The sequence below is a fragment of the Struthio camelus genome, chromosome W (genome assembly GCF_040807025.1).
Source record: "Struthio camelus isolate bStrCam1 chromosome W, bStrCam1.hap1, whole genome shotgun sequence".
In the NCBI taxonomy this organism is placed as follows: Eukaryota; Metazoa; Chordata; class Aves; order Struthioniformes; family Struthionidae; genus Struthio; species Struthio camelus.
The window spans coordinates 47431540-47459193 of record NC_090981.1 but is presented as its reverse complement, the minus strand read 5'-3'; the positions used below and the strand labels follow the sequence as shown (position 1 = coordinate 47459193).

Here is a 27654-nt window from a genome sequence, read left to right as displayed (position 1 = left end):
AGGAAAGCTATAAAGACAGCTAGCATAGATTTAGAGATGAATGCAGAGGAAATAGGAAACGGAGAGTGCTGGTATTCTCAGTCATGGATGCAATCAGTTGCTTCTTGACCTCAGTTGCTCTGACAATAACCAGTGATGTGAGGACCTCAGCAAATGGATAATGCAAAATAATTCAGTGTCAGGCTGTTGGGTCATCAAGATCCATTCAAAGGCAAGCCCAGCAATAAATGCGTGTTACACTGGCAATGGAAAACTTTACTCCAGGTAAAGGAGTCCTCTCTCCATTCCCCTTCTGCTTACTCACGCACTGTAATTTGTTTAAACAACTACTGTGCAAATATAAACCAGTGCTGGAATGTGTATGGCACCTGATATTTGTGCTTAAGCAAAGAAACACAACACTAGGAAAATAATGCAGCTGCTTATTCTTATACTGTGTTATGCATCTTGCAAGAGCCTAGAAAAATGCAACAATGGGTTTAAATGCTGTGCAAGAGGCAGGAAGAAGAAGCCCAGTCTGGCACCAGGACACTATGTGAAGGTATGTACATGCTGTAAACCCTGGCAGACCACCAGAGGGAGTAAATTCAGATCCTTGGCTTTTCATTGCAGATATATTTTTTCCATTTCTCAAGATGAACTGCTTGTGCCCTTCATCTTTAAAGAGAAGTCCACGATCCCTGGATATCTTGCTTTGCATCCCACTGTGTTTTCAGCATGGATGGTATGAGGGGCAGACCAGGACTACAGAAAGGTAACCCCAAGTGGTGGAGTAAGAAACGTATTCAAATATTTCTGTTTGGGACAGTAGAGTACTTTCTCATTTCTCATACACACCAAACATGAATCTCACTTGTTAGTTTAATATTATGATTACACAGCTAGGTGGATGTCAGTGACCTTCATACTTAAGAAAAGGAGCATATAATTGTTTCTTGACTATAAATAAATTCATATACACACAGACACACACAGACACACACACACATATATGTACAAGAGAGACAAAAGACTGAGCCACTCTGCTACTGTAAGGTATGGAACATCCTACATCTGCTTAATATCCACATTGTTTAAAGATCCAAAGATGAGGTGGGCCTGGAATCTAGCACAACCCATACATTAAATAGGACACCTTTTTGATGACAGCAGGTTGTAAGAAGCATGCCAAAAGTTCTTCTCACATCAGCATTTAATCAGCTGGTGTATCTATTTCGTTTTATTTCATGACCGACAAATCCAGTATTGAATTGTGTTTATTCAGGTCTCCTTCCTTTGCTCCTGTCAGGAGAAAAAAAAAGTCAAAACCCAAACATTAGCAGAATATTGATATCTATTGTCCTATAGATTTTTTTCTCTCAGGACTCCCCGCAACTCAACCCCAGACAAGAACTTCTCTACAGAAAAAAATGAAGCTTTTCTGTGCGTTAGGCATCATGAAATTGATTGTTCACAAATGGAAATTGTTTGGGGATCTAGCCTAGATCTTGCTGCTGATATGCTGCTAAACTGATAAACAAAAACTGAATCTCTCTATGTTAATACAACTCAGATCAGAACAGGTATATTTAAACAATGTAAGGCATATATATGCTAGATCTCGGATTTCAGTGATGCAGAGATAACCAAACATTTTCTTCTCTTAAAACAGAGTATATTAGCTTTTCTAATTAAATTGCAATGTTGCTAGAAGACGGTACTTACAACATGTACGTAAAGCATGCATAATCCTAAATGGGAGCTACTACAACTCTAATTGTAGTATCAGTGTAGTACAAGCAACGTAGGGAGTACAGAAATGGGTAAGAATTTAAATTTGGAGATGATTTAATTTTTTTTTACTGTTTTCAATACTAAAGAAACACTCCTCTCATCTCTACAGAATAAAAGCAGAGCATTAGTTTTATACTATATTAATTTTTTTCTGTTACGAGTGTTCAGTGTTCAGTGTCTTCTAAAAATCTCTAGCCAAAAAGAGAAGGAAGATATTTTTATTGCATATGAATATTTACTCTGCAGCAATTTTGCAGATCTTTTCATGCCTACAGACCAAGGCAAAGGCTAGGGCACTGGCTAAATCCAGGGGTTCTAACTCAAGCAAAATTCCAATCCACCATGTCATCATGGCGTTTTGTAATATAATAGAACCTACGGGTCAAAATCAAATCTGGACTTCACAGACCATACCAAAATGCCAGCTGCTATCCCAAAATGTTCTACATTTATGACATGATGTAACAATTTTTAGCGGAAGGAGGGTAAGAGTGGGAATTTAAGGGAATATAGAATGAGAGGGATTGCACAGCACGAGTCTTCTCACCTACTTAGTAGTTATCAACTGGCACTGTTATGTAGTATCTGTTACAACTTCAATCATTATAATTATAGGTTCAATTAGGACTTGTTTCTATTACTCAGAATGTTTCAAACCCTCAGCTGGCTCAACCAGAAGATGAATATTTTTGACAAAATATTTATTTGCAATAAATATGCAACTTTTTTTTTGAGCTTTTAACTAAGTTTGAATGAAGTAAGGCTGAAATTAAACTGTTATGCACACTCCTTTCTAAAGCATCCTCAAGATGGCTGCTATATTCATGAGACTTGCTTATTCATTTTATTAATGCCTTGATATCAGCTTAGGTCCAGGACTCACGCTGTAAGTGCTTTAGGTACATGGATAGTCTTTTTGTTCTTTGTACCGAACCTAGCACGATGAGAGGCACAGAGGACCTCATCCATGGGCAAGCATAGGTGCTGAGGTACCCCATACAACAAGTGACTGGAAAGGAGCAGTGTTAGGTCTACGTTAGTCAAGTGGCGTGTGAGATGCAGCCTGTCTTTGCCTTTGCCGGATGGCAGCATGAGTTCCCACTACCCCGTGCACTTCCCCTCGCATTCTTCTTTCCCCATCATGCTTGGTTCTCCTTGGGCCCTCCATCACAGGACAAGGTGTGGGTTACATTACATGCTGTACCGTTTCCTCTGCACTACGTTTAGACTTTTCATACTTGTTGGGCAAAGTCCTCGAGCCTAGTGCTTGGCTCTCTCCACTTCTTTCAATTCAACTGGATGGATTTCCTAAATAGTAAAGCTGTGCTTTGGGTTTTTCAAGTTGTAAAGGGGATACTAAGATTATGTTAGCAGCCTTGCTGCTGCTCCTGAAAGTATTGCTGTTTCCCATCTCTATTGGTCTGGCTTTAATAGTGAAAGCAGACTGGTTGGTTTCACTTGCAGGTTCTCACTGACAAACACAACATTGTTATCCTTGTTTCCAAAACAGCAGTATTTTTTTTAATATTATAATTGTTAAACTTGCCTCGTCTTCCTACTTTCACCTATTCTAAAGTAAAAAATCACAATAAATCTGAACTGTCTCAAGGAAGCACAGACTGTTCCTACATTGTCTCCTCAGAGAACTGTGACGCTGTTTTAATCCATGGCATCACAGGTAAGGAAATACAGTAATTGATTTGATGCTTTTAATAATCTCATATTTTTATTAAATATTTTGCTCCATTCCTTTATGCAATAAAACTGTGAGATTTTTCATATCTAAGACATAGATGTTTTAATATCTTTCTCCACAGTTTTACTGGGTCTTAAGGCTGTCTGTTTATGAATATGATGGATACTGATGGAGTAGAATTGTGAAACTTGTGCATCATGGAGAACCAGAAGGGGTACACAATATTGGCACAAAGTTATTGTATATTTACTTAATGAATTTTTGTTTTGATTTTGATAACATCTTGTAGAAATCAAGGCTAATGCAGTGCTCATGAAATTTTCCACAAATTATCTTGAGGCAAGTATGTAGTAATTGGGTGTTGAAAAAATGTACTGCAGAAACAGCTCGAGACAAGTACAGTCTGTATTACTCAGGAAGTTGTAACATGTAAATACTTAAAGTGCATCTTTGAAATATAATGATACATAAATTCTTGGTTAAGCATCATCAGCACAAGGACATTTATTGGCGTGGGTGGAAATATTTTGGGGATAGAGGATTTTTTTTCTCTTTCTTTCTTATGTTAAAGTGAAATATAGTACTAAAAATGCAATAGAGAGCTGACATCTGAGTGGGAGAATTCCAGAAACTTCTCAAGATGGTCAGTGGCCTGTAAATATTTTTGTTCAAGGTCTGGCTGGAAAATAACAATTCTATTGTGAAAATTTTCAAAAGGTATTTTATTTGTATACTATCACTGGATAGATGCTTTTACATTTTAAAAAGAGAAAAGACAAGAGAGACCATCCCACATGAACCCGTGGTGCAGGCGAGCTGGTCTTCCCTGGAGGCGAGGGCAGGCTCGCACCCGGCTCCACGTGGGGACCTCGGCTGGTGCCACCCTCCACGGAGGCGAGCACTGTCCCTGGGGTAGCCCCTCCTGCAGGCCAGCTCCCCAGACTGCTGCTTGTTCACGTAATGTGGAATGTCTCTAGTGCGCAAGCACAGAGGACTGCGTGCGGCTCAGCGCGAGGACTTGGGCCCGGGATGTGGGAAACCCCTTTTCTCGCTGATGGGAGCACAGCTGCTGGCTGGCCCCCACTGGGGCTCTTTCCTTCTCACCCGCTGCAGTTACCCCAGACTACAGACGCCTTTCACGGGATTTTGTCGTTGTTGCTATTGTCCAAACTGTTACATTCCTGTGAAACATTCAGTTTCAACCGTTACTTTCAGACCCAGAAAAGCTTCCTTCAAAATGTTTCCACCTGCTGTGCTCACTCCTGTGCTTCAATAGAACCATTCAGAGCTGTCATTATTTGTGAGATCTTGGCCACAAACTGGTACCCCATTATTTTAAAGGGAAACAATATTAATGGAAAACCAATGGCCCTATTTTGAATTATTTGAGCATGTAAAGCTGCCCCTAACTTAAAAATCAGACCCCACATAACTAAAGCTACTGTAGGCATTAAGGTTACCAGCTAACCAAAAAAACAGTTGTCTAAAAGATTCGGCATTTTTGTCTTTAAACTTCTCAGAGTCAGTAATGCTGACTATCTGTCTGCCAGCTTTCCAGAAGAGAAAACTCCCAACACTTGCCTATTGACTTTTTTCAAAAATAAAAATGTTTATTTGTTTTTTTTTTAAACTGAAATAGAAGCACACGACAAATGAGAATGATAAGATAAAATACTGCTGTGTCTTAAGTAACAATGATGAGCAAAGCCTGCTGATGCCTTAACTGATCTGATAGAAGTGTATCCAGGTCAGAAAGGTCTTAAAATGAAAAACAGAGGATAAGAAATGTGTCCATTTTCTCTAAACATCAGCTTGTCAAGTCTCCTGTCTCCCACTAGAGCAATACTAGGGCTGAGTGGAGCACAGCCACTTTCAGGCTAGCCTGAAGCTGGTGGCTTTTTGCATGCAAACTTACCATCAGCCTCCTCTGCCAAGTACTGAAATGTTCCAGAAAGGTGTCATTTGGCAGCAGGAACATTAGAACATTATCAGGCTTTAGGACTCCTGTTACAAAATTGCTTGGTAATTAATTACAGAAAATATGTTCTGATTCAGTATTTACACTGTAATTGGATTTATCCAAGAAAATCATTTTGGATTTGGTTTGACAAGGTTTGAATTGCAAAACAAGCTTTGCAACTATATTAATCAAGTCAGCCTGCTATCAGAATGACAGCCTGTTCTGCCACTGTGAGACTTTTTTGTTGGTAGAGTAAAGTGCTAAAATAAGCAGAAATGATGTGCTTATTCTCTAGGGGCAAGTAAAGGCCAGTGTGTTTTCAATTCACCCTTTGAAGACCTACCCACAAAGTGATACAGGTGTAAGTCCTGTCAGAAGTACTTGTAGTTGAGAGGAAAGCAGTCGGAATTCTCTAACACATGAGCTTATTTAACAGACTGGCATTCTCTCTATTTGCAGCTTACTTGCAAGGAAAAACTCAATTCAGGTGTAGCATTTGTAGTTCGGGAATAAGGATCCTTCATTTACTCCCTTTTCCAGGGGCATAAAAAGATCAGGGACTGAACAATGAGCCTGAACTTGCACAACCTAGTAGCTTATGATCCATGATTGCAAGCATAACTGAACTAGGTCTAGTGTGGGGGTACCCACTTAGGGCTCACAAGTCATACCCAGCCCATCAGAAGAGTTTCAGCCTATGGCTGTTCCATGATGCTCTTTCCTAGGGCCATCCTCTTGGGCCAGACAATTGTTCTGGAAACTGTTCCACCCTCTTTCCTAAGGGCTTTGTGTATCTTCTCTTCCATTAGATGCTTGGAAATGCAGCCATCCGTGCCCATGATGTGACAGATCTATTCCTGTGGCAAGACAGTATGTAATAGACTCTCTTCTGACCACATTATAATGGAAAGACTGAGAGCTGGAGGCTGTGAGTGCTCCAGCAGGAGGTGGTGTGGCCCACCCCACTAAAAAAAAAAATCAGATAACAGTGCTCTAACATAATAATAAGCCCTTATGTAAGCACTTTTGATGTCAATATTCACAGACAAGAAAAGGTATTTGCCAAGGTCCTGTCTCGAACCCCTTAATTAAAAGAGTAGTCCAGTTAATTTCATAAGATTACTTGCCTAAATATGTACCACTCCTGTAAGGAAAGTGTTGTATTATTTAGCCCTAAACAAATTAGACTATGCTAAGCAGAATGACAGGTGAGCAGACCATTAAAAGATGAAAAGGAATCATAGAGCCTGTTTTGTTTTGAATGTTTGCTTGATTATTCTTTAGAAGGATACAGAGTGTAAGACGTTTGGATTTTGTTTTTATCAAGAGTAAGCCAGTCCTCTCCTAATCTTCATTTCGTTTGGTTAAGTGAGCCAACCTACAGAAATGTCTTTGATTTGCCATTTCCTTTCTAAGAGTAGTTCCTATGTATCCCCTGGACATTCTGGATTTGAAAGTCTTGTGTCCCCCAAGCACCCCAACCTGTTTGCTTTCCTAACCTCCTACTGCGGTTTGGATACCTCTTAGTTCGGAGAGCTTCTCCCACTGAAGCTGATGATAGCCTTCTGGGAAAAGGGAAAGCTTCTGGAAAAAGCAGCTGTGCTGCTTCAGGATAAGCTGAATAAGCAGCAGCTAGAAAACAAAAACCTGTTCAAAAGTGTTAGGTTTATTGATGGCAATATAAAATGAAAATTAGAGAGGAGCATGATCATTTCTATTTAAATCATGTCTGCAGTGCCTCATAACTTCCTGCCTAAAGGCATATTTTTTAAAAGTTCGAGCAGTATCTTTTTCTGCAGAATCAGCTGTAGGGCCTAAAGTGGGGCAGCAGTATAAAAGTTAGCACTCAGAGCCATAGCAGAATGCTTCTACATGTCCCTGTGAATTCTGGGTTTACTTTCAATGTTAAGCTATTGAAAATTAAGGGTCTTTGATAACTGTTCTTATAAAAACTTGCCAACAACTGCTGAAAGATCTGCCCTCTGCTCTTTGCCTCAATTATCTACCCTTAGCTTTTTAGAGTTCTGACTTATTGAAGCAGGCCGGGTCCACACAGTCTAGATGTTTTTGTCAATAATCATGCCTGATAGAAAAAATACTGTTATTTTTTCCACTTCCTGAACTTCTGTCTTTCAGTTCAGTGAAGAACAGAGATGTTACTAGCTGGTGGTAGTAGATTATATTTCCTTTAACATCACTGACTGTTTACAGGCTGTCACCTTCTACCCGAGTTCCAAGGTACCATATTTTGACTGTTTAAGTGTTTTTTGATGAAAAATGCTTTATGAAGATATTTAATAGTATATTCTAATTCACTGAAAAGTAGTGTATCATCAGATCACTTGTTTCATTAAGGTGTGAACCTCAAAACTCAACTTAGTCAATGATACAGGATAAGAGTATGAGCTTTGGTTTCTAAAGGAGAAGTTGACAAATGAAGTCTAAATTAATGGGAACAAAATAAGTATTCATCTAATTTTCTTTATGCACAATAGCGTTCTGTAAATGTTAGGTTTTGTTTCACGTATGTTCTCTGATAGTGGATACTGTCAAGGATGAGATAATAGAGAGTGAGGAACTCTTCTGTAGTATATACTCGTCCTGCTGTTTTACATAAACCAGGCATATCACTTACTCAATGTAAGTTTTTAGATTAAAAAATAAATTTGAGTATTTAAGACAATATAAGTAAAAAGCCCTTCAAGGTAACTAAAAGACTCCTTTTTAATTACAGCTTTATTATCACAGGTTTTATTAAAATAATTTTCAGCAAAATTAATTCCCTTCCAAGGAGCAGAACACTGAATTAAAAGAAAAGTAATTCTGAATCATGTGCTAAGATACCCAGTAGTGGTTAAATTTAATCAGTAAGCATTGCACCTAATGAGTCCAGTTGCGGAGCTACCCAATTAATGTGTCCTTGCTATGGCAGACTTAGTCTCAATTAAATACATACTACCAAGAAGGAACCAGCTATTTAATCAGCTCTTTCACAAAATTAGTTTTTTAATCTGCCACTCTCTAAGCCAGCTATATAATGTTTAAAATATATCTGTTATTAAAGATAGGAACTTGATAGCAAAGACTGAGCCATCTATTTTACTACGAGTCTTGAAAAAGCAAGTTAGTTCTCTTAAACAATTAAAAGGAAAATTCTCTTTGGTATTGATTTATCCTTACTAAATGTTTTTAAATAAAACAAACAAAAAGTATGGAACAAAGCTTGCAAGAGTGACTCTGACAAACTAATGCTCAAGAAATCTTATTAATTTAACATTGTTGAATGGGTTGAGTGGCAAAACAGCTTGGAAACCAGAGTGAGAGAAATATAAAATTTAAAAATGCTATAAGCTCTAAATAAAACATAAAAACATTTGGGGGGGGGGGGACCATTACACATAAGTCAGTGTTTGATATGTGGCATATAATTACAGGAAGTTTGTAGAAGGTGCCATGATACCTGTCAATTATCAGCAGGCAGAAAATGCAGATAACATACATAATTCATCAGCATACTGCCCTTTGTTGTTAAGCTGACTGATTTAGCTCCATAATATAACTGCTTATTCAAAACAAGACATTTAAATTCAAATGAAATACTGTTACCCCTTCAAAATGTGTTCAGTTATTATACTGATTCAGATGTATATGTATGCATTGCTAAATGTTAGGAAGGAATAGTACAACTACACAAATTTACATGTGCACACAAATCTGTTGTATTATGAGGAAAGAAAAAGTGTTACCAATAACAGAAAAGTCAGTCCTTTTATTCCTGCATGCTAGAATGTTTTAGCCAATTATGACTTTCTACAGAAAACATTTAACAATTAAAGTGATTTGAACATGTGCGTAATGTGTTATTTGACCTGCTATTCTCACACCAATTACTTTTAATAATTGAAAGTATACTTTAAAATTAATAAAAAAAAAGAGTGTATAGGTCAGTTCAGTTTGATTTCTCCTGTTATGCTCTTTAATTGTGCCTGTTTGAAGTCAGGTGGATCCTAATAATAAAACCAGCTCTCTAGATAAAAGCTAGCTATAAGTTGATCAGATTTTGTGTGGAAGATTTTATGCTTTTTTCAGAGTAGCAGTGTCCTCACCTGAAATAATATGCTCAATTCTCTTTTTACCTGTTTTAGAATAAAAACATAAAAAAAGATCTGTCAAGATTAAAAAGCCTGATAGAAATATAGGGGTTCTAGAAATTACTAGAGTTCAATGCTTGTGTATGAAGAGATCGAAAACAATTCAGTGCTTAGAATGAGACAGATCTGAGATACCATAGAAATTTCTGTACTCTACAAAAACAATTACAGAGGAGATAAATGAGCCTCTCTTATTTACTATTTCTTGAGTCAAGAAGGAGGAAGCACATTGTGAAACCAAAAGGGTAACAAATAGAAAACTTACTTATTAAGGGAAATACGTGCTATATGAAAGAGAGGTTTTAGCAGCCTGAGTTCACTTCCGCGGAGTGAGAGGGAGTAAAAAGCAATTTGCTTCTAAAGCAGAACACTTAGCAGGATTTCTAAAATGTTTGAACTTTTATGAGCAATGAGAGAATTCACACCTGTATATAAAGCAAGCTGTGAATGTTCTTGTGTCTAAAGGTCCATGCTACTGTACCAAAGCTCTGCTACCTGATGGATGCATATCCCTTATGAGTAGGTTGTCTGCATTTCCCATGCTGTGTCTGGTACTGGATAGGTAGATATACTGTGTACCTACAGTATACTAGATACTATATTACTTAGAAATAAGCATAAAAACCTTCAATTTTCCTACAATATCAATTTCTCAGTGAAACTCAGTTTGGTATTATAAGGTAGCTCTTATGTCACGTCATGCCTGTCCTTAACTGTTGTGACATTTTGGGTCACAGAGTGTACATTTTTGATGGCAGCTGCATGTGAGGATGAGGAAAGTATCGGATTGCTTGTCCTACTGCACACACAACAATAGGCCTGCTCAGAGATATTATAGTTGCTATGGTCTTGTGAAGCGGGGTTCATTTGTTCTTTTCTCCTCACTGATAAGGCAGCACCCATGTCTTGCTCCTTGATGTTCACATACCATTCCCAGGCTGACAGGACCAACACATTTTTTTCAAATGACACTGCTACTTAAAGGAGAGAAAGATCAATTTGAATTTAAGCCCTTTTTAGTTTTAAACCTTTGACCAAAAAGACAGAGACATTCAGAGCTGGTGTTAGGGACTGCTCAAACTAGGTGAGGTGAGCCGATTATTCATAGATGAGATCTAATGTCACTGAGGCAAATGGTGTTTATTCTGGACTCTAGATGTAGCTGTTCCAACAGCAGTGGTAAGCATGGCTGACAAAATATAGTCAGCAAACTTTGTAGGCTAGCCCAGGATTAAATGGAGTATGCCAGATTAGAGAAGAGGAGGATCACAAGGAAAGCAGGAATGGTAAGATGTGGTTTTGCTTAGGTTGTTATTCCTCTACTTTTTAAAGGCAGCATAAACTAGCACTGACACGAAATTAGAGCAATAGAAGAGGGTAAGAAAAAGGTGCCATAGTTGGGGCCACAAGAAAACAAGAGTTGGAGCCCTTAGCGTATGATAATTCACAGCAGAGAGACACGTTAACTCAGTCCTCTTATTTCTGATATACTTGCTATTTTTTAAATTTAAAAGGACATTGTTTTCATTTTTGTATGTGCAGCTGGGTGGAATGGCTATTTTAGTGCCCCTTATAATTACATGGAGAGCCGTTCAGGTAAACGTGTCACGATAACTTCACAAGATAACTTGATGTGAAGTTGCAGGTACTGCCTCTTGTATTTTATCATCCGAATCCCTGTCTGCCGTAAGAAGCTGTCTATTTATTCTACCAAATACAAGAATCCTAAAAAATTGAATATCCGTAATGAGGATCAGTTTTTGGATATGGAAATCTGGTTAACTGCAAATAAATTTAAATCAATTTGCCAGCATGTCAGATAATGCAAGTGCTGCCATATTTGTGTCCAACGCATAATACCCACCATTTATCTATCTGTAGTAGCATTGTAAAAAGTAAGCAGCATATTACGGAGCACATGCAGAAGAAACATTCTTCTCATAAGTGAGTAAAGCAATTCTCAAGCATACACATTGCATAAACAAAATACTGCGTATGTATATAAATTGTATGTATACCATAAATTAAAAAATAACTGTACTTCTGATTATTTCCTCTGAGTTTATACAAAATACTCCCAAGGGAAGAAGATTATTAAACTAGTTCAGCCACACCTTAGGCTTGCTGCACATTCACTGAGATGATGTTCTCCATGCATTTATTTGTCTTGGTTCCCCTTTCTCTTGTCCTTTGTGATTGCTTCACGTACCGTCCCCTAAGTGGGACCAGAACGATGGCAGTGAGCCTCATACAAGAGTGAGGCATGTAAGAGCTGGAAAGTAAGAGCTGGAAAGCAGCCGCAATTTGGTAGAGGTAGGAGACATCCTCCCTCTGCAGTAAGATGAAGGAGTCACCCATAAAGAGACAGTGGTCAAACAGCAGTGAGGGTAAAGGCACTGGGAGTCAGGGAAAAGGCCAAAAAAGGCAGAAAGTTTGGTGAGGTTCTTGCTGAAGTTTTGCCACCCATGTAAAGATAAGGATACTTTTCCTGTGCTTGGTGGAGTTTGTTTACCTAAGGTCAACAGGGTGATTTTTGTCGTGCTTATGTTTGCACCTCCAAAAGGCTTGTGAAGGGCAAATGTGTTTCTTTTGCGTGTATTAGGCTCTTCTGGGTGATGCTGCTACAGCTGCTGTCTAAAGCAACTAACCTAGGATCCCTTAACCAAGGCCCTGCTACTGTAGTAGGACCTGATACGTACTATCAAAATACCTCCCACAATTTAGGATCGTAAATGCTCTTAGGTAAACAGCTAGCTTCTTTGGATTGGTGAGTCATAACTGATGCTTGTTTACACATTTCTAAGCGAATTTGATTAAGAAGGAAAAAGCAAAAATGCTCCACACACACACGCTCTAAGAACACCATAAACAGGGGGTTTAGGGCTTAGCACTAGCTAGAGGTTTCTTAAAGTACGTATTACAGTAGTATGGAGAAGGGATGATAGCAGAGGAAACATGAAGCTTTAGAGATGCAGAAGATGACCTTTGGTTAGCAGGAAAAGAACAGAAAAGCTCATCTCCTATAATCCAGTATCTTGTTATCTATCAATGCTTCAACTCGTGCATAACAGGAAAAGAGTTATCTTTGGCTCCAGATGGAGGTAAAGTCTTTGCAAAATATAAGGACAGTCAGACCAGTGATTTCTGAGGAACAAGTTGGAATGAACAATTTCTTTCTCACTGACCTACTAAGGAGGGTTTTTGAGCATGCACAAAAACTTCTGTCATTCACTAAAGATGCCCCCTCTGAGTAGCAGTCAAGGAGCCTGTCTGCACCAGGCCTGAATGTGATTTATAGAAAGGGGGCTGTTTAGATCTATGTGCGCGCTGTTGTTACTAAAAGAAAGTGCACAACTGTATATACATGTTAAAGTAATTGGGGAAACAGTTTCATGCTTTATGGTACAAATAGTTCTTACAGGCAAAACTGCGTAACATACTCCAGTAAAACAAGAACTATAAATAAAGAAGACATATTCTCTTCAAACATACAGTGACAGACACTTTATTTGCAATGTTACACATTGGAATAGGTCAGAGATCATGTTTTCTAAAAATATTTTACAAATTCTTACCATGTTCTTGACAGAGATAGTTGATGTCCATGCAATCTCATATTCTTTACAAGTTCAAATGAATACTAAGTATTGAGCAATGTTCATCTGGCTTGAAGATGAATACAGAAAAAAAAAGTAAAACCCATTAAAGTGACAAAGCTAAGTAGCTGCTCTAAAATATCATATATAACAATGTGCAATACTCAGGGTCGGTATGAAGATACGACTAGCTACTAGCAGAGCCAAACTCATGGGCTTTGCCAAAGGAATGTTGGCTTTTTGGGTCACCTGGCAAAGCTGCTGTCAGGGTCTATGGTAATCTCCATTCAACTTTCATTTTTGATGAAATACAGGACACAAGGCCAGTTACCAGGACACAGGGAAGAGGACTCTAATTCTCTAATATGCAGTGGTCTGCTGGCAGACAAGTAACAGCTATTAAGATAGCTAGATTCAGGCATATACTAGGCACTTATCATTTTTCAGGTTAGTTATAATAGCAGCTGCTTTTTATTACAGGGTTTTCAAATGCAGAACCTCAGCTGGTATAAATTATCAAATCCACTGAAGTCAACTGGAACTATGATAATTTACACCAGATGAGAATCTGAGCTATTGTTGGAGATACAGTCTCACTACAGGAATCTTAAATGAGAAATGCTGCATAGCAGATACAGCAAAAAGACTGGAAAATCATTTGATCTGATTGTGTCAGTCAGCCCATATGTTAAAAGCAAGGTGTGATAGTCTGGGGAATGACTGCCAGTTTGTGGATATGATTTCATTGTAATTTGAAGTGCAGATTAGACTCTCCCTTTTGTAGCAGAAGCAAGATGATATGTATGATGCTGAAACAGCCTTTAAGAGTACCTCAACCAGGAACAGTTTCAGCCTGGGAGAGCAATTGGATTGTTACTAGTACCAACAAACAATTGACTGCTGTTGCAGCACTCTGACATAAGCTTGGTGCATATCCTGGGAAAATCTCATCAGAAGTAGCAGACAGGATCCTGAGTCTGCTTTCAGAAGACGTGGGTTCTTTCAGAAAAGATGCCTCCTTCAAAGACATTTGAAAGCAAAACTGGGAAGAGGAAGATGGAGAAGGTTTTGCCTCCTCTCCTCACAGACGCAGACTAAAATTTGTTTCTTCAGACGACTATGAGAAAGGAGGAAATTATGGTCAAGTGCAGTTGTGTGTAGACCAGCAAATGCTGTGCTGAGTAAGTGCATACAAGAAGTTGCTTTGCAAGGTCTGTTCTTGTGACTTTGCTGCAAAACAAACGACAGCATGAGAGGCAAGAAGGCAAAATCAACTGGAGGCTTGAGGGGCTAAGCCCTAGTCTCAGGATAGTTGTACTTTGAGCCTCCTGTCTCAGAGAGAGTTGCTGGGCCGAGTCTGTACTGCGGAAGGGACCCCAAAGTTAAAGATGATTCTTAGAAGCACAAAATCCAAAACTGGAGTTCCCCAGGCATGGAACCATGAGACCATCCACCTGAGATTCACGCCTATAATATAAGACCTAACTAGAAATCAGATGCTCTGCTTAGCTGTAGATTTCCAGAGTACTTTCTTTTTTAAGTATAATCAACTAGCTATCTGATTCCTCAATAGATGAGGAGGTAGTGACACATCAATGACCAGTGAAACTACAAAGAACGCATACGGCAGTCTGATGAAAAGGTCACAGATAAAAGCTACTCCTAAAAGTGAATGAAGAGTCTCCTTATTAGTAAATGTGATTCTGTTTGGCAGCCTAGCTGGAAATACACTTCAACTGAATATAGACTAAGCACTGGAGCTACTTATACCAAAGGCAGCAGTCCGTGCAGCTCCTTCATGGTCAGTGCTGCAATGATCATGTGACCAACGCCACCTACTACCGTCAAGAAACTACTGGCACTATTCTTTCTGTTGACTTCTTAAGACCATTCAATTTATTAGCTGGACAGGAGAACACAGGGGCCCTTCTGTGATGCAATTCTTTTAACACAATCCTTGGTATTCGATCCAAATCTCCTAAACCTAGTATCAAAGTATTTAAAGTTTAGGAGATCTGTGTAGGGTGCCAAGGCCAACTTTGCCCCAAAAGGGTGGTAAGAGGGATTGCTCTTGATACAAGGTCTCAGCTTGGAGTAAACTTAAGAGAAAATTCAGATGATCAGTCATTAAAAAAAAAAAAAAGACTGTGAGCAGAGATACAAATATCCAATTCTTTTTAAGGACTACTTGGAATGCTGATCTCATTCAAACATGCTTCCCAACTTATTTTAAACGTCTTACATAATTGTATTCTGTTTTCAAGTTCCTGTCACTACACAGAGGTCCCTTTTGTATAAGTTCATATTCAGGTCGAGTTCAGAGAGGCTTCAGAGCCAGCAGAGACAGGATATTGTCCTTCTGCCAATGTGGTTTTGCCCCAAGCTGCAAGAGGGCTGAAGTAACCATTGTAAGGGATCTTTGCATTTGTTATTGCTCAGAGAAAATAAATTTTCAACTAAGCAATGATATTGTTTCAGTTTTCTGTGTATAAAGAGGGAAATGGGTTGCTGTAAATAATAATAAGCAAATGTTACTAATTACTTTTGTACGTTTTATTTGAAGGACTAAATACCACTTTGTAAACAAGAGTCCAAACTCAAGCTGTGAATTTTTGGCAACTCAAAAGATCAGGTGTCTATATGCTTCCTTGGTGCGTTTAAAAATCATGCGGGAATAAATCAGTTGATAAGTGGGTTAGGACTGTTAATCCAAAACAGTATTCTACGTTCTGTATATGGCCACAAGCTTATATACAGCATGGAACCACCAGATGCATTATTAATTCACAGGATTGTTGCTCAGAAACTGGAAGAGGCAGGAAAAAGGAGTGCTAAAATTCCATGTGTGGCTGGCTATCTTCTGTGTACATCTTTGGGACAGGCTTTTCTGCAATCTGGCTCTCTTGCTGTGCTATACCATTTACATTGATGATTATGCCCTTTCTTAGACTGCTGCAGCTGCATGAAAGCTACAGTACAGCTGTTAGCATCCATAGGTAGAAAACTGAAGTAAGCCCATGCCAGAGTTGAAGAAAGAACCAAAAATGCCTTGCTCTGCATCACAGATAGGGCTAAAATATCCTCTGTGAACATCTGGGCTGATCTGTTTTATCATAGAAGTCACTGAGATTTCCTGGATTATTTCTGAGCTCAGCTAGAATATGTCTTTTAAGATGGACATCTCTTGGGGTTAAACCACCAGAGACAGAAAATCCATTATAACTCTCAGCAAATTGTTCCAATGGTTAACTACTCCTCATCCTTTAGGAAAAATTGTACCCAACTCCAGTCTGCTTTTGTTCAGCTTCAACATCCAGCAATTGGATCCTGTTATGTCTTTGTCAGCTAGACTGAAAGCCACGTATCAAGTTGCTATTTCATTGCAGATACTTTTAGAATGCAGTCAATACACTTTTCAGTTTGATATACCAAACAGAAAAACTTCCTTCCATCCTTCACGCTATGCCACGTGAATCAATTCTGGCTCTTCTCTGAACCTTTTCTGTCTACCAACACTCTTCTTGAATTCTAGGACTGGACAAAGTATTCCAACAAAATCTGTTTCAGTGCCAAACACAGAACTAATTGTCTCTGTATTCTCTAGAAGTTTCTCTTTGTATAGCCAAGAACTACATGAGGCTTTTTGACCACCGCACCATATCTAGGAGTTCATTCACTGTTACCTTTGATACCCGTGTTACCTCTGCATCCCTTCATTTTTCCTCCAAATCCCCAAATCAACAAAAAAGCTGGTTAACAGAATAAAAATCCCGTGGCATCTTCTGTTCTTCTTAAATCCAGCAAAACACAAATTTCTGAAGAAAGGCAACAGCAGAATTAACTTTGTCCTAATATGGCTGGTGATTAGACCATGCAAAATTTGTTACAGCCGTACCAACAGACTTGTTCAGAAATCATCTGGAGTAATTTTGTACAGCTCTAACTGTGATATTAGTGAAGCTTGGAAAGCCATAGAAGAATGAGCACATGAAAAGAGCAGTACTTATGTTCTTTCAGAGATCTGCTAGTTTTATTCCTGCCTTGTATAAGCTAGGCCGGTAACAGAGCTAAAAGACCCTCTGACATGGGGATTGTCTGCACAGGGGAAAAGCATGCTCTGTACACTTGCTGATGATAAGATGGAAATGTAGTCCTGAATGATACCGTATACATCTATGTGAAAAAGCTCTATAATGCAGAGGAAGAGTAACTGAAGTTGTGAAGCATCTATGGCATAAGCCAAATATTTAAAAAGACTGGTTCAATAACGTTCAAAAGTAAAGTAAATTTAGAGCATGGGAGTATTATAGCATTACTCTGAGATGCCATAATAAAGTTGTGCAAGCATATAACCTAACTGCATGTTTTAGAGATGATCAGAGCCATGATATACAAGGAATCCTAGGGAAACAGGTCGAAGGCTTGGTCCCCCCTAAAATAGGAGGCAGCGTTTTTCAGGGAATTGCATTTTGAAAATACCTTGTTCAACTGGGTCCCAAATTTGGGGGTCCTCTCTGTTCTTTCTTGAGTGCTAGTACTTAGTGGGCGGATTGAATAAACAGGTAAAAAGGACAGGCTGCCTTCACTGTTCACAGATGTATTACTTTATAGTTAGCCACAAAACACTTGTCTGCTTGCAACTGACTTATTAAACAAAGTCATCTGGATTGCATCAGTGACTTATCTTTGTTGTTTATTACATCCCCAATCTTTTGGGTCATCTATGAGCTATCATCAATAACTCTGTAGATCTTTGATGTCATTTAAAATAAACATTAAATAACATATGGCTGAAAGCAATTCCTAAAATAATCCCAGTATGAATATACTTGCTAGTTAGAATTCTCCATCTGCCATTTTGTTTTGTCAGTTAACCAATATTCAGTTAATTAACAGGCCATATTGATTAAACTAGCATGACAAAAGGTGTCATGCAGCAATAAGTCAAAATGTCTGCAAAAAGTCTAAGTATTACATAAACACTGCTATTACATAAACAGTTATTTTTATCAAATGTGTTGTTTAATAAAACTGGAGTCAATAGATCTATTTTTCATACACTCATGTGGACTGACATTAGTTCTACTGATTTCCTTTAATAGTTTACTGGTAAGACTTGTATGAGTTATCTATTATTTTGCCTAGATAGATCTTAGGACTGATGGCGAATAAACATCTGGGTCGTCCTACATACCCTTTTTACTGCGACTACTCTAGCTTCGTCAAGTCCTCTGGATTGCTTTTGTGTTTCTAATTTACAGAAAATAACAAATCAGAGAGCTGCTCAGTCAGTTTTAAAAAAAAGATAATGAAAGCTAGACAACTTAGTTCTTTAAACCTAACTTTGATAGCTAACAGGCTCCTGAGTTACTGCTGGAATAGGATGCATTTCCTCACCTTGTGATGTGATAAAAAATTAGTTTTTACCCACATGTGTCAAACAGAACAAATATTCAATGGTCTTTTGTGTTTTACTGGTAACAATTCATCATTTCTATAGATCCATATCATCGTTAGGAGTAACATGCCCCTCCCTAAGCGTATCACTTCTTGTCATGAGGGCAGCAAGGGAGATGAATGATGCTGTGTTCTTTGCACACGTAATTGTCATTTACAGCACTGACTCAGAGGAAGTAGTAATTCTGCATAAAATATTCCATCAGACTGGCTGATGCGTTATCCCAAAATGGTGTGTTGAGGCAATAAAGAACAGTCACTGTTCTGAGCATCTGTTAAAAGGGCAGAGTCAGCTTAAAAGCTAGCCAACTTATAAAAGTTAGTTAAAAGTAGTTGTACATGTTCCTCCACATCTCCCTAAATGACTTGTGAAGCTTATTTATAGAAACATATTTCTTTATGTGACAGATGCACACAAAAGATGAAACTGACTTAAAGAAAAACAGTGGAGTTAGCCGCAGATAAAAGTGCAGGCAAAAGTAACCAGGGAAATATTTTTGTTCAGCATTACTTGCAACAGCTGGTGTGACTCTCAATAAGAAATGTGTAGTTACATTTATTATGTTCCTTTCAGAAAGAAGTGACCTGTGGAGAGACATGAAGAAACAAGCTATTATTCGTTCCAGCTTCGTTCTCTTAAACCACAACTTCAATGAGGCAACAAGCAACAACAACAAAAAAATTAGCTGTTAGACTCTAAGTTTATCAGTATCAAGAGTTTATCAATACATTACCTGGGACAGCAAAGGACTAACTCAGAAAGTTCCTATTACATTCCTTTATTTCTGCTTACCCCTCACCTCTTTTCTATACATGCAAAGTAGAACCTTCATCTTGTCTAGGAACTGTTATTCTATATATTTTCCAAGCAAACTAATTTCAACCATCCAGCCAACTACAGTTGAGCACAGAAGGTTATTAGCATTTATATTTATAGGTATACTTCACACAAAATGCTATGAGGCTTGTCAGAATCAAAGCTGGCTATACGTATTTATATCATTATGCTTTTACTTAGTCAGGTAAGACCTATACAAGTGATACCACAAAAACTTTTTGGTGAGATTAGCTTAAGATGAAGTAGTAAGTTTTGCATAATGTTCACTCTGCAGATGCTGAAGTTTATCATTATCCTGACTGTTGTCTGAAACATGATTTTTAGCTCTCAAGCCACTTTCAAGCAGTTGTCTTCTGAATGCTAATTTCACTCTTGTGTTGGCAGATTCACACAGAGTGTGTCATGAATGTTGCCATGGTTATACTCCCAATTTAGTAAACAGTATGAAATAAACCCACATTCAGTGGCAATAATAGAATTTAGACCGATCCCCAGATACTATTAAAGTGGTTCCTCTTAATCTACATTTCTTAAAAACCTGAATAAACAGAAGTTGCATTTTCATTTCCAAGTTGCCAGTATTGAGGATACCATTCCTTTCAAGAAATGCTCAAACTCAGCAAACAATTTTTCACTCCTAGGTCCACCACCGCAGAGAAGGCAAGAGATTCTGAACAAAGGGAAAAAGTTGCCTTCTTCCCCTTAGCAGATGTGGTGACTGCAACTTATGAGTACCAGATGGAGGTCGTCACCACAGCACCAATTATTGGGAGAGGAAACTACAACTTTTGTAAGGCCCAGAGTTATTTTAGGAGGATTTTCCTGATGTTAGAATCAGTCAAGGGTGGATCCAATTTCCCTGGCAGTAAATGCCATTTAGAGGGTGGAGTTGGCAAAGGGCTGGGTGCTAGGTCATCCTTCAAATCTTGCTTGCATTACTTCTGCCCTTCTTTTCCTCAGTTCTTCCACTCCTGACCCATACCCTAGTGATTTCTTATTTTCCTGTTAAAGAAAATATCTCTAGCTTTCCTAGAGAACGTTGAAAAACAGCCATTCAACCACAGCTGGTAAACTTTTGTTTTAAAAGACAAAATCAAAGCCTTTATGTTTGCAAAGATAAGCTGAAAGGTCAGAACAGGGCACAAATTGACTCAGTATTGGCTGTCCAAGTTTGCATTTGGAGAGCCTTGATGCCTGTGCTGCTGCCCTGAGCAAAGTGAAAACTGGACAGCATCTGCCAGGATCTGCTGCTGCTACTCAGAACCACTGAAACCACAGAAGAACAAGTTGATTTTTGTGCTGGTTGTAACGAAGCTCTGAGCAGCACGTATGAAAGTTACCAGCTGGGAAGCAGTTCCGACTCACGGTACTTGAGAGATTCTTTCTTCTTCCCAGTTTGGGGCGGGGGGAGCAGTAACATAGCACTGGACCTTCACTGCAGCCATCGCAGCTCAATAAATTCAGAGGTTCAACAGAGACCTGTTCCTACCCAGAACCTCCACTTACTGGAACCACTAAAAAATGTATTTTACATGAACACACCAGAACAGATTTCTATCCCTCCTGCTCATGGATCACAACATCCCTAGGGTGACTGATGGTGACATCTGCCTAAGCCTGCAGCTAGCCTGACACAGTATCTCCTATAGCGCGTACACCACACCACAAATATTGCCTCTATCTATTGCTTCTGAAGGTCCCCAAATACAGCTCATCAGAAGACAATGTCTAGCAATAAGATAGATGGCCCATGAGTCCTACCCAATTTATTCAAGCAAAGAAACATGGAGACATATTAAGTATTAAGGGGTTCCCTCCCTTTTCAGTAGTTAAAACTGAGAAAGGAGTGAACAATCGTTTGGCAAATTCTTGCAAATTCTAATATCCCCATGGAAGAGGCTCAAAGCACTAACCCTCTGGAAGAGTAAGAGTACATTGTGCCACTATTATTCCAAGTGTAGAACTGCAGCGGAGGCATATCTCTCTGCTCATCTTAATCCCTGAAGCACAGAAGAAAAAGAAGAATGCTCTCCCTTTCTGTTCAGAGCAACTTCAAAAAGTTAGATGCTGTTTAGCCACACGCCAGTGGAAAAAAATTAAAGCCCTCTCCCTCACTGGAATCCCAATGAAACCTTTGAAGCTACTGAAGTAGAAAGAAGTATTGGGTTTTCTAACAAAGTTTTACTGCAGAGCTCTAACCATATTTTATCTCTATCTTCTGAGTTTGATTAGGAGGCTTAGCTGAGATATTAGCTCTGGTACAATTTCCAAGACTGCAGAACAGGAAGAATAAGAAGTAGGAAGAGAAGTGGATGAAATGTTTAAGGGACATTAGTTAGAAAAAAGAAGCATAAAGTCTGTTTCTAGACTGAATTGTCACTATTAAAGTATTGTCAAAGGGACATGGGAAAGAGAAAGAAGTGATAGAAACAGACTAATATACCAAGAAAATATATATAGTTAGTGTAAAATAAAGCTAAAAGCATATCTAGAAAGTTGACTGCTCCGGGGGATGCAGCATCCCACAGCTCAGTCACTTGGCTTTGCAGGAATAGCATGATAAAACGAGCATACATCATTCTAGTTAGCACTTGGACTACAAAATTTCTAATACTTTTTTAAGCCCTGGGCCAAATGCCAAAGTTCTAACTTAGTTCAACCCAATCTGATACAACGCCATAGCTTTTAAATGGCAGTTTGCTTAAGGATGGAGTTGGCACCAAATACAGCTATGCAGCTACAACAGGTAGAAGGTGAAAACTGAAGAAAGTAAAAACAAATCCCCAAAATGTTATACTCTCTCATCAGGCCTTTACTAATTATTCTTCCATGTTGTTCTCTTTGACTAAATGAAGCTTAACATGATTGGCATGTTTCTGCAATACAGGAAATTTTAGTCCTTTATTTCACAGAGTGTCTGAATTACCCAGGAGCCCTTATATCCAATCCAGATAGGCTGAGTGGCATTTTGCATCTGAATAATCAGTGGCATTTTGCAGCTGAATAACTTCTGAACTGGTCTATCACATTTCTGGGGGAGAATGTCTGACCAGAACAGGTTAAAGCTTTAAGAATCTTTTGTTTTTATTATTAGTATTATTTGCATTCCACAACCACCTTACCATAATTGAGTGTATATACTTGCATTAAAGAGAAAAAAAAACATACCTAGAGGGAGAAGTTTTTGGCGAACTTATATTGATCCTAGAAAAATATATACCTTTAAAAATAAAGTTTACAAAAACTCATGAGAGGAATAACACTGTTTTTACTTTGAGAGTTCAAAAATTTTGCAACTTAGATCTGTAGAAGGCCACAACAAATCTACAGTGATGTTAAATCCAGTTTCGTGTCAGAGACGGAATTTTCTGCTTTAGACTTGCTGCAAATGTTAAATGAATAACTTAAAGCTCTAAAGAAAGAGAGGTGAGATGATCTTATGCCTCTTTTCCAAGACTTTGAAATTCTGATCCTTCTAAATCAGTTCAACATGTTTAATTTTCAGGAGTCACTTGCACACTTTCACTTTATTTGCAGCAGTGATGCTTTTATCCCTAGTAACTCAGTACTGAGCTAAACTGTCCCAACAGATATCCCAACACAAGGCTCCTTATAAGGAAGAAACAATTCATTCCCAGAGTCTATTCTCAATAAATGTAAACTGAATGTGCTCATTCCTTGAGGAAATACAGAGCAGTATTAATTCACACAGCTCTGGGACTCTGGCACACACATGCCCTCCCCTGCAGTCCATCTCAGAATGACTTCATAAGTCAAATATCAAGCCACAAAAAGGCAGAGGACATAGCAATGAATGTCAAGAGGATTTAGCTCAAATTAAGATGTTTGTCTCTTTACACTATTCTAGAAAACTGGTAAAGCATGCTTAGTATTTTAAGTACACTTTCCTAAATGTTTTTAGACTCTAGCGTCTGACTCTTGTTTTGGAATCATTGTTGAATTTAATTAGAATAAAAAGCTGCATTTTGAAAGGGCTCATTCAGTGCTGATAGTTTATTTTCACTTTAATGGAAGGACTCTAAAGTCTTAAAAGTGCTGGCAATATTTATCCTAGAGTGTTTGGTTTGATTTAAAAGGCTATTAAAGGCAGACTTTCTATTTTTAACTCAGAGTTAAAAATAGTCTCTCAACATAGTGGATAAAACTATCTAAGAAAAGATTTAAACACTGAAGATATTGATCAAATAGCACTTTTTTTCATCTATCAATCTTAAGATTATCACTTCATCAGTTCTCATCCCTATTACCTGTTTTCCCAGAGAATCTGCTAATTGTGAACTTCATGCAGCTAACAAAGTGTAGTGCATTAGCTGCCTTTTCCTACAGCAGTGTTTTTCAAGCTTTCAAACAATAAATACATTTGGAATCCATAATATCTATAGCCTTCTTAAAGGCTATAGAAGTGCTTAGTTATCTAAAAAAAACTGTAGAGGAACGGGTTAAAAAAAAAAGTGTTTAGCATTGTAAATTCATCTGCTTCAGTATAGCCATCAGCCTTTCTTATACTCAATTATTTCACTTTTAATTAACTCTTAGTAATTTTTCTTAAATATTTTTCTTAAAGCTTTAGCCCTGAGAATCCTCCCAATTTCAGCCTCCTTTCCCAAGATTTTTTTCCTATGCATCTCTGACCCCCTGCCCTCCCAGTGTTTAGAAATATTTTATGCAAAGCATGAATTTGGACTCTTGTTCTACTTAAATGCCATGTCTCCCCTTAATGGTTGTTGTTCTTGTTCTCATCTTTCCAGACAAGTTTTAACCACCAGGGTGACTTGGGTTGTCCAGCACGCAGTTGTCTGAAATCTGGAGTTTTCTACATACAGACTGTTTTCTACTTCATATGGAGACAACTGTACAGCTGAATGTGATTTTTCTTTTAAATAAGCAAAACCTATAGAATACTCAAACCTTGTATTTGTTACTGCAATGAGTACAAATGATCACAAGTGGCCTAGTGCTTTGAAACATTCTTAAGGAGGAGTTTAACTGAGCTGTTGCCAAGGCTGTATTTCCAAGTAGCTTGCAGAATAGCCTTTGGTTAAGTACAGGAAGTTAACCAAATTCAGGTTGCTGCTCTGCGGCCATTCTTTCCTCTCCGTATAACTTTGGAATACGGCCCTTCTAAAAGCATGAAGCAGAAAAAGAGGAAACGAACGCTCAGTAAAAGTCTCCCCACAAAGGAACATCCGTTGAAAGAAAAATGAACTACAAATTTAAACACAGTCATGGTATAGCTTTAACACACCTTAATTTCTTCCCTGGGATTAACATTCCTTCCCAGTTGCTTTCAGAGAGTTCATTTTGAACTCAAAGGGCAATACTGGCAGGACAGAGGAATTTCAGGCTTAGATTAAAACTTGTAAGCTGCTAGTGCTACTGCTGTTGGACAGGTACACCAACACAGAAGGAGCCCAGGAGAAGTGCACGTGATGCTTGTGGCATCACCTCAAGAACAAAGATGTCATTACTTCTTCATTTACTCCCTAGCCCAGAAAAGCAAAAAGCTTAAGCAGCATCCTGTGTAGCTATTAATATTCACAGACTTAACGGGCTCAGCTATTCCTGCTGAGTGGTAGATGAATGAAACAGGTGCATCTATGGGCTTTTTCATCTGCTTTTCTCTAATATTTCTTAAGTCAATTTTTGATTATTTTTTTCACCAGATCTGAAAAGGTAGAAAAACTACTAAGTTGAAATAATTGACTCACGGGCTACTTTTGCTTGTCATAGATATCTTATTTCTCATTGGCATACTTCTCACTGTTATTTCTCAATTTTTAGTGTACAGCTTGTTTATTATGACATGAAGAATTCTTCCAGTGGTATTAGGGTGTTATTTTTATTGCAGCAGGTGGCTAAGACCTGGTAAAGAACAAGTCATTACCCAATTTAGAAGAGCATTTTTTATTGACTCGCTAGACACTTGTTTAAAACAGAAATAACGCTCGAACAATATAGAAAATAAAATTGTTTCAAGATGTGGAGAATTTTTGAAGAAGATTAAAATGGGGGCAAAATTAAATATATATTTCCTCTGCTCTCATATATACAAATATATAGGCAATCATAAAGTCATTCATTTCTTATCTTCTACATTTCTCTTTCTTTACTCTCAGAAATACTGAAATCGATAGTGTTTTAATAGTAAAAGACAACACGATGCCCTCACTTCTTGCCTGTAGTGTTCAGGCTCCCAAATACCCCTCAAATTTAGTCAAGTATATAAATGCAGTAGATCCCTTGGAAGATAGATGCCCAAAATGATGACAACATCTCAGCAAGGTGTCTGCAAATTTGTGAAATCAATGCCTCAAGAGTGACCGTTTATACTTGGGAAGCGCCTTGCATCAGTTTACACTCATTTCCTTTCCAGAAGGTAGCTCTCATGATCCCAAAGAATAAAACAAGTTGCAGAATACACAGAAAATAAGGTAGGTTGAACATAGTTTAGACCCTGTCTTTTAATCTGCAGCTTAAACACCTTTGTTTAAAACTGTTAACTGCTTTCTTAATACGAGCAAACGACAGTAACAAAAAAGCAAAAAAAGTTCAATTCCTAGCGATAGCAAAATTCTCTTAGTAGCATTGATTTGTAATTTCTCGAGAGCTTACTAGCATTCCAAAAAGCCACTACTTCCATATTCTAAACCACTGTCAGGTTTTCTACCAATCTTCCTTTAGAAATCTAAGTCAGCAAGTTTGATAAAGTTGAGTGAATTTCTCATCCATTTTTAATGGAAAATGCAGTTTCTGCAAAACTATTCAATCACCTCTTTAAAAAATAAACTATTGCCCTAGTCTAGGGGTTTGGTGGAAACAAAAATAGGTATTAATTTTCAAGTCAGCTTGATGTTATTCGTATTTCCTGGATTTTATGCCTGACAGCCTTCCCATTCTTTAAGCTGTATTCCCTGATGGGGCTGTCTCCCCTAACGTGCACCTCCCAACTAAACAGTTGCTTTGCATCATGGAAAATGTAGTCTAGCTGGATAAGTTAGCCTACATGAGCAAATGAAGCAATAAGGCACTCAAATTATGGATTCGGCATGTCAGCAACTGCTATTCACTGTTAAAACGAAGCAAGATACATAGGTGTTTCTTCCACTGTAAGTTGCTAAAAAAAAAAAAATGCTATTTTCAAGGTAAGGTTTATCAGAACCTTTAATTCCATTAAAAAGAAGAAAAGTTGATTGCTCTAAAATAAGGTTACACCAAAGCCTCCCTCCACGAGAGGGAGAGAAACAAAAAAGTTATCAGTTTTATTAGTTAGCCCTAATCTTTTCGGCATGGTATTTCTATAATATTCTGCATCAGTAGTCTGGCTATAATTAGGGCTAGAAGCGTATCCACTGTTCGGTACTGCGAGCAGAGGTAACAGAACAGACTTCACTTGGGGTCCGCTCTGTCTTATTTAGATGACTTATACTCTGGTTTTGAGCCTGCTGCTGCGTTTTCTTTTTCACGGAAGGCCATTTACATTTGAACACAAGTATAATTTTTGAATGATTTATTTGAGTGAGTTCTGAAAATTAAAAAAAAAAAATCCTTTTTACTTCACGCACTGTGGAAACTGCGACCATTACACCCATTATACCCGCTTGCTAAAAATTAACCGGAACAGATGGTTAATACCAGCATTTTTTTATATACATCTTTCTACACCAAGACAAACACAATATTTTAATTGCATTCACTTTACTCACTGCGGGTTGTGGCACCAAGCCCTTCACCTTGGGCTACCGGAGCGGTTCCAGCGCGGACCATCTGCGGAGCGAGGCGGTAACGCGCAGCTCGCGCCCGGCGCTCGCCGGCCGAGTAACGGCCGCCACAGGGGCGCGTGGGGCCGCGCGCGCCCGGGACCCGCCGCGCTGGGCGGCTACCGTAGTGTCTCTGATAGACGGGACAGCCTGGGGCGGCAGGGAGGGGGGCTGCTTACGTCACGCGAGGGGAAACTGACCCCGGCTCCTGTCCCAGAGGCGACCTGAAACTGGCTTCATCCCATAGAGCCGCCCTAGGGCTGCTTCAGTCACGCGTGGGGAAAACAACCCCGGCTCCTGCCTCAGAGGCGGGCTGAAACGGGCTGACAAGCCCGTTTCAGCCCGCCTCTGAGGCAGGAGCCCAGGCCCGGCTCTCCCCGCGCGGGGCCGCAGCCGTCGGGAGCC

General features: G+C 38.8%; 1 protein-coding gene and 1 long non-coding RNA gene across 3 annotated transcripts in view; both read right to left on the bottom strand.

The window, feature by feature from the left end:
- The window catches only part of LOC104146868 (uncharacterized), a 73726-nt gene that overhangs the window by 45920 nt on the left and 152 nt on the right, over positions 1-27654 (bottom strand). The gene's annotated exons all lie outside the window — the stretch shown is intronic.
- On the bottom strand, positions 844-27334 carry LOC138064290 (uncharacterized). 2 transcript variants are annotated; one of them, XR_011137555.1, is made up of 3 exons: positions 27196-27334; positions 13156-13246; positions 844-1281 (listed from the first exon to the last, which is right to left on the bottom strand). It is a non-coding gene; the product is annotated as an uncharacterized lncRNA (long non-coding RNA). The 2 variants fall into 2 exon arrangements; XR_011137554.1 differs by lacking the exon at positions 13156-13246.